Source organism: Schistocerca cancellata, chromosome 2 (assembly GCF_023864275.1).
Source record: "Schistocerca cancellata isolate TAMUIC-IGC-003103 chromosome 2, iqSchCanc2.1, whole genome shotgun sequence".
Lineage (NCBI taxonomy): Eukaryota > Metazoa > Arthropoda > Insecta > Orthoptera > Acrididae > Schistocerca > Schistocerca cancellata.
The window spans coordinates 470,247,481-470,262,055 of NC_064627.1; positions in this window are offsets into that span (position 1 = coordinate 470,247,481).

Sequence of the window (14,575 nt, forward strand, 5' to 3'; positions counted from 1 at the left end):
AGTGTCATTCTTAACGTATTTCATACTACCAATATTAGAGAACTACGGAACCTATGCAGAAGATTGTGACTCTATTTACAGAGAAACACCGGCTATAGTGCGCGCAAAATGTCGTGGCCGCTAGGTGCGCAGTTGGCTGGAGAAGCACAGGAGAGCACCTGAGGTGGGAGGTCGCTCAGAAGCTGTAGGGGAAATGCCGTTCTAAACTGAAGCCTACACTCCCATTTTTGGTAAATATTAAACGTGGCGCCTCCACGCCCACACTTGCACGGTGACCATTCAAAAAGATCTGGCACCTCTTCTTTGGTTAGTATCTAAAAAGAATTCCGTCGAAAATGCAGCGATTTATTTTCGCCTGGTTTGTAAACAATTTGTAGCTTTCAGTCACGAGTGGGGAATTTTGAGTAAAACCTACACATTTCTCTTGCTGCCATGTTAAAATGTGCTTCTTTTTCCAAAACTCAGCGGATTTTACACAGTCGCAATCGCGAGAGGATTCTGGAACAGTGGTTTATTAAGTTAAATAAGTGAGGAACTGAAAAAAGTAAGGTCAGCATTTTATGAAAAAGCACATCCTCGGTACAAAATAAACGTGCAATGACTTCACTTACATTGTTCCAAAACTCATAGCATTTCTCGTTTCACCAACCGTCGACGGCTCTTAAAAATTACATTCTTTCATCGGAAATGTCTGTAGTTAGTGCAATGAACGGGAGATAATGAAGTTTTGCTCAATAACCACATGGCAAAATACTTCCCTCTTTGTGTGCTACCATTTGCCAAAATCTCATTTCGTTATCTCAAACCGTTTATGAAATATGGAGAATGTTGTGGATATTTCACTCTGGCTATAACGTTGGGGCGGTACGATCGCAAATGAATGCGCTACGTCAGATCAGTTTTTTCAAGATTGGTGACGGAGACCTTCAACCACATCTAAGGAAAAATTGAACATGTTAGCTACATTTCATACGCAGCAACATACTATGTAACATACACCAGACGCAAAGTCATAGCGACCCCTATTTTTCATTGCGAACTTTTTCGAATTTCGCGCTGTATCTTACTTCCTGTAAATATCGCAATTACTATGACCATTAACGAACTGATGGGCACATCGCAATGAACCTGCCACACAAAGGTACAAATAATGCGAAAATGAAATTTTTGTACCAAATAGCTTCTGTAAAATTGTTTGAGAAAGACTGTAGGGCGTGCGCGTCGGTCCGACATCGCCGACCGGTCGAAAGGTGGCAAACGCTTGTCGACCTCCCCTTCTGAACAAATGAATGAACTCCCCCAGCTCTTTGGACGAAAACTGGACACTGCGCATCGCCCATTTTATCCTGCACGACCTATACGAATATCCGCGTGGTACATTACGATGCCATTTTGATAGCAATAATTAGCTTCGCCCCCGCGAGTGTATGGGGCTCGCAAGTACGAAGTGAGCGTGTTGCATACAAATTGCGCCGCATACAGAGACGAATATGGCTCAGGTTGACAGGCGGTTTCAGTACAACCGCCTGCCAAAGCACTCTTCGTCTTGTTAGGATGTGGAGAGGTAATCTTCTAATAAGAGTACAAGACATTACTGCCAGTACGTCACTGCCAATACCCAAGTATAGGAATGGATGCTTGCCGAATGACAGTGTCACTGGAACATGTAAAGTACAGCACAAGTTTGTGAAAATCATGTGGAGTGGCACTTGTAGGGAAGTGGAATGCGTTGACAATTCAGTGGAGCCAAAAGGCGCCCATTCACAGCCCAATTGGCCCGCTGACCGTCCACCGATCCGCTCGCCAACCTATCGGACTATGTGTGGACACCAGCGACTGCTTGGCGGACCCTATCTGCCTGTGCTGACGGAAGGGGGTCCTCCGGTTAAACTGACGCACATGGACCAGGGTCCCGACCCAAGGTCGGCGAGCGTGTTGGGGCAGACCCACTAGGCAGACGAGTTGGCTGACCAGTCCACCCATGTATGAGGGCCATTTGCCTGCATGTTACCTGTGGAAAGTCGTTTATTCCACCGACAACCCATGGATTTGCAGAAATATCTCTCTGAGAAGTGTCACACCCAAAAAGGGTGTTAACCCCCTACAGCACGGCGGGTGCACAGCTTCTTTCCCAAGCATCCATGATTTTTAAAGGACATGGCCCATATCCCGTATATTTACGTAGAATTAACAAGATTAGGTCACACACATGCAACTGTGAATGTATTTTTTGAATGTGATGAATTTATTAAATATAGACTGGGATGGATGTTGGCATAGTCCCACTGTGAGGGTATAGAGCCACCGATGTGACACCAGGGAAACTTTCCTGATGACACGGCAGCCATCCCACGCTCAGAGAAAGAAACAATTTCGTGTCATAAAGATATCTAGTGGAACCGATAATTTAACATTGTACAGAATAATTTATTAACACCTGGTCGTTCAGCGTAACGTGCTAAGTGCTAGCTCGTGAGACAGGGAAGATTTACGACTGTGGCCGGGTATACCGACCAGAGTGAGTGGTTTCTAAGTGGTTTCCCACGCTACCTTCTTTCACAGACAGATGACGTCTTCGTTCCCTTGGATTAATTGAAGAATATGGCATCAGGAAGGGAACTGATCCATAAACTTAAATAATGAAATAAAATTTGCCAAATCCTGAAGAAGCTAAATCCACAGTATCCAGGATAGACGCTAAGGAAAAGAAAGAACAGAATAATTTAGCAGTACTCTGATTGCAGTAATATGTGTAGTTATCGAGAGCAGTTAAACTTTAATTTCTTTGAATGTTTAAGTACAGATTCTGAGCGCTGGAGGGCTTTTTGCTCCAGGAATACCAGGTCCTAATTCATATATATGCATATGACACAGCTAATCAAAGTGACACTATACTAATATATAGTTTTGAGGGGATAGGTGATAAGTTCTTAAGATACTTTATTCTAATTATATCCAAGTTACTTAAGATCAAATAATGCTTGTATGAACGTATGCTTTAATATTTGTACAATATTTGTTTTATACAAACTGCATTAGGTCAAGAGACTGCAAGTTCAATCCGTTAGCAGCAATAACTACATAAATGTACATTTACGACGAGCATATGAACCACTATGTATCCCTCTGAAGCACAGACCTGCCGTCATCAAGAGGCACACAATTTGCGTTCGCCAAGCTGTGAGTTGAAAAATGAAAACTAACAACGTGCTGCACTTTATGCTGACGTCGAATGCTCAAAACACCGAGAGTTGCGGGACTTGAAAACATCTATCAATGTAAGTATATATTTGTTTTTGTTATCTATACCTTTTCGGCCTCAACAGCTTTTCTTAATTCTTACATCTATACAGTATCATTAATGTATTCAGAAATTGGAAAAGTGCAATTATATTGTATATTAATCAGAAAGTATTAAATCAAATGAAACTATATGGTCCCAGAGAACTTTTCAAGTCTCAACATCTATGGCGTATATATGCAGACTGAAGCGACGAATGAAAATTTGTACCAACAACAGAGCAAACAATAGGCACAGTTCACTGTAAGTCAGGATTCATGTAAGGAATGTGTATTCCGAATGTTGTAGCCATTTTAATACGTTATCCCATATTTTAATATCAGGAATTAAGGATCTAGAGCACCTAAAGACCAGAATAGCATAACAGGTTTCAGGATGGACCAAATCATTTGGCTAGTCCCAAAATTGTATCACGTACAAAAAAGGAATATGTTGTGTAATATTCAGACTCAATTAAAAGACTATTCTGAGAAGAACCTTTTATTCAGTAGATTGTAGACGACAAAGGATCATGTATTAATAATATATTAATCAGAATATTAAGACATCCATGACTTTACGATGGGACATATTAAACGTTAATTCTCAGTCGTTGTACATTTCATAAAAATTTCACTCATTTTATTTTTCTAAGGTTATAGACAGATTTGAGGTTATAATAGTGGACTCAAGTGTGATTGCTACCACATTAACATATATTGAGACACACTTAATATGCAACAGAAAAAGTTAAGTTGTTAGTAATATAAATGAAAACAGAAATAGCCTTCTGGCGGCTCAGTAATACAATTAAATGCTTTGTTTTGTAATATCACAATCTGAAAACTTGTGGGGAGAGGGATTCTTTCAATTCATTTTGTGTGGGCGCCAACCGTCACTTGAGAGTGAACTGATGAAGTGCTAGGACATGCAGACTTGCAATATTTTTAATTTTTGTGAATGTCAACCAGATGTCAACTGTCAGCAATGTAAAGTCATGTCCGATATTAGTCATAAGCGACTTCTGGCAACTGTTTGTCAAAATGAATTTAAACAATAAAGACGTGTTTCGATGTATCAACATCTACATTGCAAATACTTATGAGGCGTGACTACAAAACTGAACTTTCGTGCCTAAGACCTGGAATGGGCAGCAGCCATCAAATCCATCACATTACATTGAGGAAATCCACCAGCTGGATTTGTGCAATAGTTGTGCTATACTGATTGGGGTGACAGACTTTTATTATCGACTTCAAAAAGATAAGTAAAGCGACAGACTTAAATATCAGTAAAAAGCTTTCAGCATTTGGTTTCAGTTTTTAGAAATCGAACTTCAGTGTGTTTAAAATCTTCGATTCGTCCACAAAAATTTATATTTTCACTGGTTACTTTCACAGGAAAGCAAATTTTGGAACCCAGTGAAATGGAACATTGGTTAAGACACTGGACTCATATTCTGGATGGGTGAGATAAAATCTCTCCAACCGTCCAGATTCGTGTTTGGGTGTTCCTCTACATAGATCGAGGCGACTTCTGGTTTGGTTTCACTGAAATAGGCATGGTTCATTTCTTTCCCATACTACGCTAATCCGAACTTCATTTCAGTTTCTAATTATCTCTTCGTCGGCGGGGAATTAAAACCTAACGTTGCTCCTTTTCCATCATAGACGAAAATAGTAAGAAAGTCAGAGTTTATCATCCCCTTAACCTCTTCATCCCCTTGGTCCACACATGTGGACCTTCGTTCATCTGTTTTCTCTGTAAGCAGATGTATTTTTCCGTTTATAGACCGAAGATCCATGCGAGTGGGCCTTCTAGTTCTTAGTTTTAAAACCAGAACGCAGTATCTTCCAAGGAACGATTGGTGCGTTCTTTTGCAGCTGGTTGCACGCAGAAAATGATTACTTCTACGAATCGTAGAGGCATGTAAATAATTATTATTCCTAAATATTAGACTGAGAACCTGGTTTTTTTACCTAACATTCATTAACTATTCTAGATGTTGAGAATTAGTTGAGACTCGCTTAAATTTTGTTTGTTATTATGAAATTACGCATTTTCTGAAGGTCCTCGCACGTGTACCTTATGTCATAATGCATATTTGCTCATTTCAATTTGGCGTTCGATAATGGAATTCTTAAATAACAGTTATTTTTACATTCTGCAGCAATGGATGAAATATTAACTGGTGAGCTATTAGAAGCTCTTCTGAATGATAGCAACGTGGAATTATCGGATTGGGAATACGACGAAATCTCGTTTTTGACGGAAGATTGTCCTGCTGAGTTTGATGAAACTAACTGGTGAACAGTAAGAACGTTACGGTGTCTTGCTAGTTGCTAGAAGAGGACGTCCCCGTACAGTGTATTCTTCTGACAGCGAAGATGTGAATGATGTAGAAAAAGTGAATAAAAATTCTAGAAGAACTGTGTTGCAACCAGTTTCAGAAGTTAAGTTTTAAAATCTTGACCAACTAGCAAAATTTATTGAGGCAAGGAATGCCCCAAATGCGGCAAACCTGGCTATTTATGTATTGCGAAACATAATTGTTTTGATGCTTATCATAAAATGTAACACAAATATTTATTTACTGGCCGTAGCAAATTATTATTTGCCAGAAAGTATTGTATGACTACTATTTTCTTGCATTTATTAAGTTTTTTTAGAGTGGCAACAAAAACCTGTATTGGAAATCATATATTCGAAAAAATATAAATAATTATAACCCTTTTTTCTGCGTGCATTAGCATATACAATTCACTATTCCAAAATAAAATTATATATCACTGAACAAAATGTTGATATTAAAAAAAGGGGAAATAAAATACAAAGCCAAGATTAGGATGTTCTCATGGTAAGTGAGGCTTGTGGTCCACAAGCGTGAACTTCCATTTATGCCTTAGTGAATCACCAAAAATATATTTCATTTGCAATTAAGTCATACTCGGTTATCACTTTGCTGGAAAATATGAAAAGAAAAATTTCTTGCTTTTTTTTGTCTCAGGAGTCAAGAGATTAACATGAAGTTTCTAAACACAAAGCTCCAGAACCAATTGCGCCATAATTTGAGAAGAAAATTAATGTATTTTTGCTGTATGCGTCATCGCAGAATTAGCCTGAAAAGATATAAGCGCACATTTCACTGCACTTTCTCAATAAATCGTGTCATATCATATTATACTAACAGCTAAATAAGAGAGACTTTGCGTACATAATCAACAGCTTGTGTATAATTAGTAACAGCTTGTAAATGCATTTCCACCTCTTCAGGAGACGCTACTCCTAATGAACGTGGATGTCGTTAACTACACCCGTAATTAAAGGAACCAAACCTCCGCTCAGTTACTGAATGTGTATATGATGACAGCTAACAGGCATATAACTTTTCCAGCTTAGGAACTTTCCGCATAAAAGGGCATTCAAGACCACGGAAGCGATCACCAAGAAACAGAAGGGCCCCACTGTCCCTCTACCTCCGACTTCCCTTTCTCCCTTCGTTCTTCTCTTCACCTGTCTACCTTTGTCGCCTCCTTTTCTGTAAACTAGTTCATTCGATATTCCATTTCTCATTAATCACTACAGGTGCCTGGTATCGTCAGTCTATACGCAATAATACATATTTCTGCATTAAACTACAGTCGTAACGGATGCTGAGTCCTGAATTTCAATAAATTATCGATAGTCTTCGTTTCTTCGTCACAACAATGTTTCGTATCTCTCACATGTGTCACTCGATTTCTTGTCGATGTAAAGAACACTCGAATAAAAATCACTAATAAGTTTATAGCTTTAGCACACATCTTTGCTTAACACTGTTCCAGACAATTACTTACGAGGAAATCTGTTCTCTGTAAATCACCGTGGAATGCAACATTACTGAAAACTTCCAACAGTAATTTAGGCGCATTCTACGACGCTCTTTATACGAGTCGTATTCATTTCATAGAATACTAGTTTTGTGATAATAATGTCCTTAGATTAATCTGAAAGACTCGTAATTTTTTATGTTTATTTCTGACCTGTGAAATTAATGTCGTATCTTAATCATGATTTCCTAGCAATATCGAAACGTCGTCAGTCGACAAGAATCGCTACATTTATAACAAATGATGCTGAGAGAGAGTCAAATCACTTTAAGCGATTATTACACTCGTGAATAGCTGACAGATACGTGAAGGCGCGCTGAAAAACAAAGTCTCCGAACTTTTTATTCTGTTCTCAGTATTGGTTGTGGTATTGTGTGTCATGCATAGTACTCGGTCGTCTTTCCCTCTTCGCTGACGCAATTTGCAACCCTCTGCTGTTAGAGGCCATCGAGTTGTAGCGCGTAACATGGTTCTGTGTAGTGTAACTATGTCGGTGTGTGAGAAACAGCTTTCTATTATCGAGTGTCTAATCACAGGAAACGTTGCGTGATTGGTTCATTATCAACATCGCAACAGGTGATCAAAGCAGGGGTCACCTGTTTGACCCCGAAAACAAGAGGCCATCAATGGAATTCCGCTACAAAGGATCACCGACGCCAAAAAAGTTCAAGATCTGCCATTAGCAGGCAAAGTCATGCTCACAGTGTTCTGGGACGTTCAACTCCTTCAGCATGAGAATCTCAGATTATACACGAGCGCTGCGACGTCCACAACAATACGACGACATGAGTTCACTGTTATCGATCATCCTCCCCACAGTCCCCACTTGACCCATCCCATTTTCATCTGTTTCCAAAAGTTCAATAACAACTTCGAGAACTTCTCTTTGATACTGATGAAGTTGTGCAAACGGAAGTGAGGTTGTGGCTCTGCCAATGAAGTCTGCAGCGATGGGAGAAATTTGTTCGTCGCCAGGATGGCTATGCTGAGAAATAAATAAGCGGATGTGAAGAACAAGGATGCATATTATTAATAAGGTTTGTTTCGCTTAAAAAGCTCAAAGAACTTTCACACAAAAAAGGCAGAGCCATTACTTTTCAGCACGCTCTCGTATATTCTCAATATACGGTGTGATTCTGTATTAAAACATTACAATAGTGTCTGCAGACACTTTGTACTGGTCGTTTCACCAACAGAGATTAAATTAGGTGTACTTTTGATTCCATAGTGAGGAGATCCTCAGAATGTAGAACATGTGTAAAACAAGAATATATCAAATATTTTAATAAATTCAGTTCGGAGCAGCCTACGACAGAATTGCAGATGCGCCTAAGCAAATCTTTATTTAGTGTGTGGATGTTGTCTGACATAGGTGACATAAAAATAAAAAATCTAGCATACTTCGATTGTTTTCATTCCATAATGTCATCCTGGATCATTTTTTGGCGTAACTCATGAAGGGCAAGCCACTAAACCAAAAGCGTGTAGTATGAATTATTTTCGGTGTGAACTCAAGAACGTCATGCAGAGAACTGTGGTTGCTAGTTACTGATTCCCAATACATTGACTCCTTAACGAAAGGTCTCATCAATAATATATATCTCTTTCAAAGCGACAGCCTTGTTGATGGAATCACTATCAAAACTAAGAGTAACCTTCATAAAAATTTGAATTCGCTTGCTTTCATTAATAAAGGAGTCCATTATTCAGTAACACACATTTTCTGTAATTTGCCAGCAGCCATAGCCGTTTAAGCGACAGTGGTGCGCTGGATAACTAATGCACTAGATTTGTTCATTCAGCAATAAAATGCACTACGACATTACTACTGTTGTAGATACATACTTTCAACAGGGCAATGCACCTGGAAAAACAAATGCTGTAGTAAATGACATTCACCATTGCGCTGTTACTGCTGCAGATATGTGCATTTCGCAAGACGGTGCACTGTGGCGTTTCTGCCGCGTTTTGATGGAATGGCTCAGTGCAGATCCCCTCAACAAGAAGGTACCTAGTGGTCCTCTAAGCCACCTGACATCTATTACATTTTGGCACATTTGGTGTGCCGTCGGGCGCCAAGTCTGCGCCGTCTGTCCGGGTAATCTCCGTGAGTTACGTATCGCTGTTGAGGGAACATGCACACATACAGGAGTACAGCATTTCCTTTGTTTAGGCATTCGATCTCGGATGGGGTGCCGCCGTCATTATTGTAGGAGACAAGCAGGGATTCGTATCAAATCCAGTTTCTCAAAAAATGGCTCTGAGCACTATGGGACTTAACAGCCGAGGTCATCAGTCCCGTAGAACTTAGAACTACTTAAACCTAACTAACCTAAGGACATCACACACATCCATGCCCGAGGCAGGATACGAACCTGCGACAGTACCGGTCGCACGGTTCCAGACTGTAGCGCCTAGAAGCGCTCGGCCACCCTGGCCGGCTTAGTTTCTCATAGCGATTGTCGATTAATAGCTGTTGTCGATTAATCTCATGTTATTTTGCTATGGAAAAAATACATAGTAAAAGAACAAAACAAACCGTAAATGATACAAAGTAGAAAAGGAAACCTGGAAAGCGCTTTGCCCAAGCAGTACCTAGCATAGGAGTTACGAGAGCCGTGTACGGAGTTAAGGCAGCCTGTCGAAAAATAACTACGTTTGAAACTTCTCTTCAGATTAAAACTGTGTGCCGGCCCGTGACGAGATCCAGAACTTTACCTTTCGCAGGTAATGTTCTTACTGACTGAGTTAGTCAGGCAGACTCACAATTTCCATTCCCCCCCCCCTCCCCCTCTCCCTCAACCCTTCCGCTTCTCCCAGCCAAATCATCCATAGCCTCACTTTCTTAGAACACCACTCCTACTTTCCAAATTTCACAGGCGTTTCTGTATATACCTTGTGGGAAATGGAATAAACAGAGTTGTTCTAAGACTCCTCAGTCTTTGATTACTGAATTTACACTGTAGACACTAAAGGCTAAGTGATCATATATTCCTGTCAACACTTCAAGTATTTCACGAACTAATATGAGGTACGAATACTCTCAGTAACGGACTTCACATTCTAACCACGGGATCTATTGAGCGGTCTTGTCATCACACTGTCTTTGGGCCTGATGTTTCATCGCTCATGCATTCCAACCCTATTCTTATATTTTAATTACAAGCAATGTAGGTGAAACAGAAACATACATAAATTTCTTTAATCCATCAGTTTTCATAATATATTGATCAAGTGTTGTTCAGGTACCGCTGCAATTGAATGAATGGGAGGAAAGCAAGAAAATATCTCGCTCGTACCGACGCACTAAATTAGTCCGATTAATAAATCACTTCGGATGAAAAATGTCATGCACATCTCCCACAAAGCCGCTCTGGAGTGCTGCAACTGCAGCCCTCTGAATAACATTACGGTCTTCCCAGCGCTTCATTTGCTCCTTTCTTTGATGTTTCACCCAGTTACTAGGAAAGTACTGCATGATGACCACGCGTATATTTTAAGGGAAATTGGAAAAATGATAACAAAAATACGTACACTGTCTGAATAGAACGTGAAGCACCTAGAAGATTTGGTCAGACATCAGTGTAACTTCCAACACGTACGCCCCATAGGCGAATATGTAAAGGATTAGAGTTACAATTCTCAGCAATAGGTAGAACGGCCACAAGTGTACGAGGTCTGCTCAAAAAATTCCGGAACGTCCATAATTTCGCGCCAATAGCGCTGCGGGAATTAAATTAGGAAATGAGACACTTAAAGTAGTAAAGGAGTTTTGCTATTTGGGGAGCAAAATAACTGATGATTGTCGAAGTAGAGAGGATATAAAATGTAGACTGGCAATGGCAAGGAAAGCATTTCTGAAGAAGAGAAATTTGTTAACATCGAGTATATATTTGTCAGGGAGTCGTTTCTGAAAGTATTTGTATGGAGTGTAGCCATGTGTGGAAATGAAACATGGACGATAAGTAGTTTCGACAAGAAAAGAATAGAAGCTTTCGAAATGTGGTGCTACAGAAGAATGCTGAAGATTAGATGGGTAGATCACATAACTAATGAGGAGGTATTGAATAGAATTGGAGAGAAGAGAAATTTGTGGCACAACTTGACTAGAAGAAGGAATCGGTTGGTAGGGCATATTCTGAGGCATCAAGGGATCACCAGTTTAGTATTAGAGGGCAGCGTGGAGGGTAAAAATCGCAGAGGGAGACCAAGAAATGAATACACTAAGCAGATTCAGAAGGATGTAGGTTGCAGTAGGTGCTGCGAGATGAAGAATCTTGCACAGGATAGAGTAGCATGGAGAGCCGCATCAAACCAGTCTCTGGACTGAAGACCACAACAACAACAGTGCGTTGGAGCGGAATACAGTTGGCATCCCTGCACACGCCAGTGTTTAATATGTAACTGCTGGAAGTTTCATTGTTGTTCGTCTGTTAGTAATAGTTCAGAGCTGTATTGAGTAGAATGTTGTGTCGAGTGTCGCACGGTTTGCGAATTTCGAGGTGGCAGAGTTAGAGGTGCAACGCGTCCGCATTAAATTTTGCAGGAAACTCAGTAAACCTTTACAGAAACACACCAAATGATGCAGAAAGCCTACGGTGATGAGTGCTCAAGCCGTACTCGGTGTTACGAATGACTCACGCGGTTTAAAAATGTCCGGACGGAAGTTAAAGATGACCCTCGTTCAGGACGCTCTTCGACGTCTACCGAGGACTCTTATGTCAGGAACGTCAACGAAATTGTTCGTGCCAATCGAAGACTGACTGTCAGAGAAACTGGAGAAGAATCTAACATCTCAGTTGGATCATGTCATGAAATCTTGACACAGCATATCGGAATGCATCGTGTTGCCGCCAAGTTCGTCCAATGCCTCATGAGTCAAAACCAGAGAGACCTTCTCTTCGCGGTCTGTGAAGAGCTTTTGGATGGTGCAAATGAGAACGAGTTGTTCCTTAAGAGAATCACAACTGGTGATGAGACGTGGGTCGACAGTTATGATGTTGAGACCACGGTTCAATCTTCGCAATGGATCGGGAAAGGCTCTCCAAGACCAAAAAACTCGTCAGGTCAGGTAAAATGTCAAAGCCATGCCGATAGTTTTCTTTGACTTCGAAGGATTAGTTCATCGTGAATTCATGTCACAGGGACAAACTGTTAATCGGTGGTACTATCGGAACGTGTTGCGACGCTTGCGAGAAAATGTGAGAAGGAAACGGTCTGAAATGAGGCGAGACATTTCATGCCTCTTGCATCACGATAACACATCCACACATTCATCCTTGTTGGTGCGTGACTACTGCACAATAAACGAAATCACTGTGCCGCCTCATCCTCTGTACTCTCCAGACCTGGCTCCTACGGACCTTTATTCATTTCCAAAGCTGAAAACCCTATTGAAAGGACGAAGATTTGCAACGACAGACGAGATAAAAGAAAATCCGCAGACGACGCTTCGTACGATCCAGCAGGAGGCGTACCACGACAGCTTCCGGAAGTAGAAACGGCGTTAGGGGCGGTGTATCAATTTTGGTGAGAGTATTTCGAAGGAGACCATGCACAATAAGTAAAAGGTAAGTGTAGAAACATTTTGTGGACAAAGTTCCGGAATTTTTTGAACAGACCTCGTACATCAGTGTTTTTCCTGTTTAGTGTTCTTATCAGGCCTGATAGGTTTTGTAAGGAACGTGAACAGTGCCATATGCTCAATAATCACTGTGAAAAGTTTGAAGATATCGCATACTCTTGTGAGACAAAGTTAACAACAACTGCCAGGAATATGAAAGGGGTCTCATTATGAGTCTCCATTTGGGCGGGTGGTCGAGTCCTGTAATGTCCAGATTTGTGAGGCATTCGGGTGTAACAGTGGCCGGATGTAGGACTGCATGGGACAGTGAGGTTCAGGTCGGCCACACCTGAGCACCGCTAGGGAGAATCGCCGTACTGTGGACCAAGCATCTGGCAGTACTTCGCAACTGCCCTAGCCATCCGAGAACAGAGATAGGGGAAGAGATGGAGGAGAGAGACAGGGAGAGGAGGAGAAGATGGACAAAGACAGGTTAAGGGGAAAGCGGACTCAGACAGGGGAGAGAAGGAGATGAGGAAGTATATTCAATGTCCATACATACTGGAAACATCTGCCTTCTCTTTTCTTTCGTTTGCAATTAAGCAGACTGAGCCACAGAAAGCGTGGCCGGGTACAGCTAGTATTAAATATGGACTATGGTCCAGATGTTTGCTGATTTCCAGGGCTTCCAACAGGATGAGTTATTGGCCTTTGTTTGCTAAGTGTAGGATGAAGGACGGTGGCTGGTGGCTGCGGCCATCGCTGAGTACATCCTCTGCAAATGAGGAGTCATACTTCAGCAGCCTCTAGCTGCATTCATGTTCAACCAATATATTGCTATTGCACTGTCTGAGTAACTAACACAAAACTTGAAACCTCCTGGCAGATTAAAACTGTGTGCCGGACCGAGACTCGAAGTCGGGACCTTTGCCTTTCGCGGGCAAGCGCTCTACCAACTTAGCTACCGAAGCAAGACTCACGCCCCGTCCTCACAGCTTTACTTCTGCCAGTACCTCGTCTCCTACCTTCCAAACTTTACAGAAGCTCTCCTGAGAACCTTGCAGGAGAGTTTCATATCAGCGCACACTCCGCTGTAGAGTGAAAATTTCATTCTAGAAACAACCCCCAGGCTGTGGCTAAGTCATGTCTCCGCAATATCCTTTCTCTCAGGAGTGCTAGTTCTGCAAGGTTCGCAGGAGAGCTTCTGTAAAGTTTGGAAGGTAGGAGACGAGATACTGGCAGAAGTAAGGCTGTGAGGACGGGGCGTGAGTCGTGCTTGGGTAGCTCAGTTGTTAGAGCACTTGCCCGCGAAAGGCAAAGGTCCCGAGTTCGAGTCTCGGTCTGGCACACAGTTTTAATCTGCTAGGAAGTTTCATATCAGCGCACACTCCGCTGTAGAGTGAAAATTTCATTCTAGAAACACAAAACTTATCACACGACAAATAATTCTGTGTAGCCCATTGTTGACTAGTAATTAGGTCTTACCTTCGCTATTGAAAATATACTGGGCTGTGGCATTCTCGTATATTTGCAGGATTTCAATGTTTCTGCTATGCTCTGTGATATCTGTCCTAGGTATGGGATTGTACACCACTTCTTGCAGGCGTTGGAAGCAGCAACAGAGAGAGAGCATAGAGAAGGGGAAATCAATTTAATTATGTAACTCTGCTCTGAAATCTTATTTGGACATGGAAACAGACATGAGAGGGTGCAGCCATGGGCGGAAAGCTGCAAGTCTGGGTGTCGATAGGTGTTGTGAGCAATAAGGTATTACCGTGTCCAAAACGCGATACAAAATAACTACCGCTCCAAGAAACGTTAAGAGCTTTTGCATCAGGCCCGTATCCACCGATCAGGAAGAAA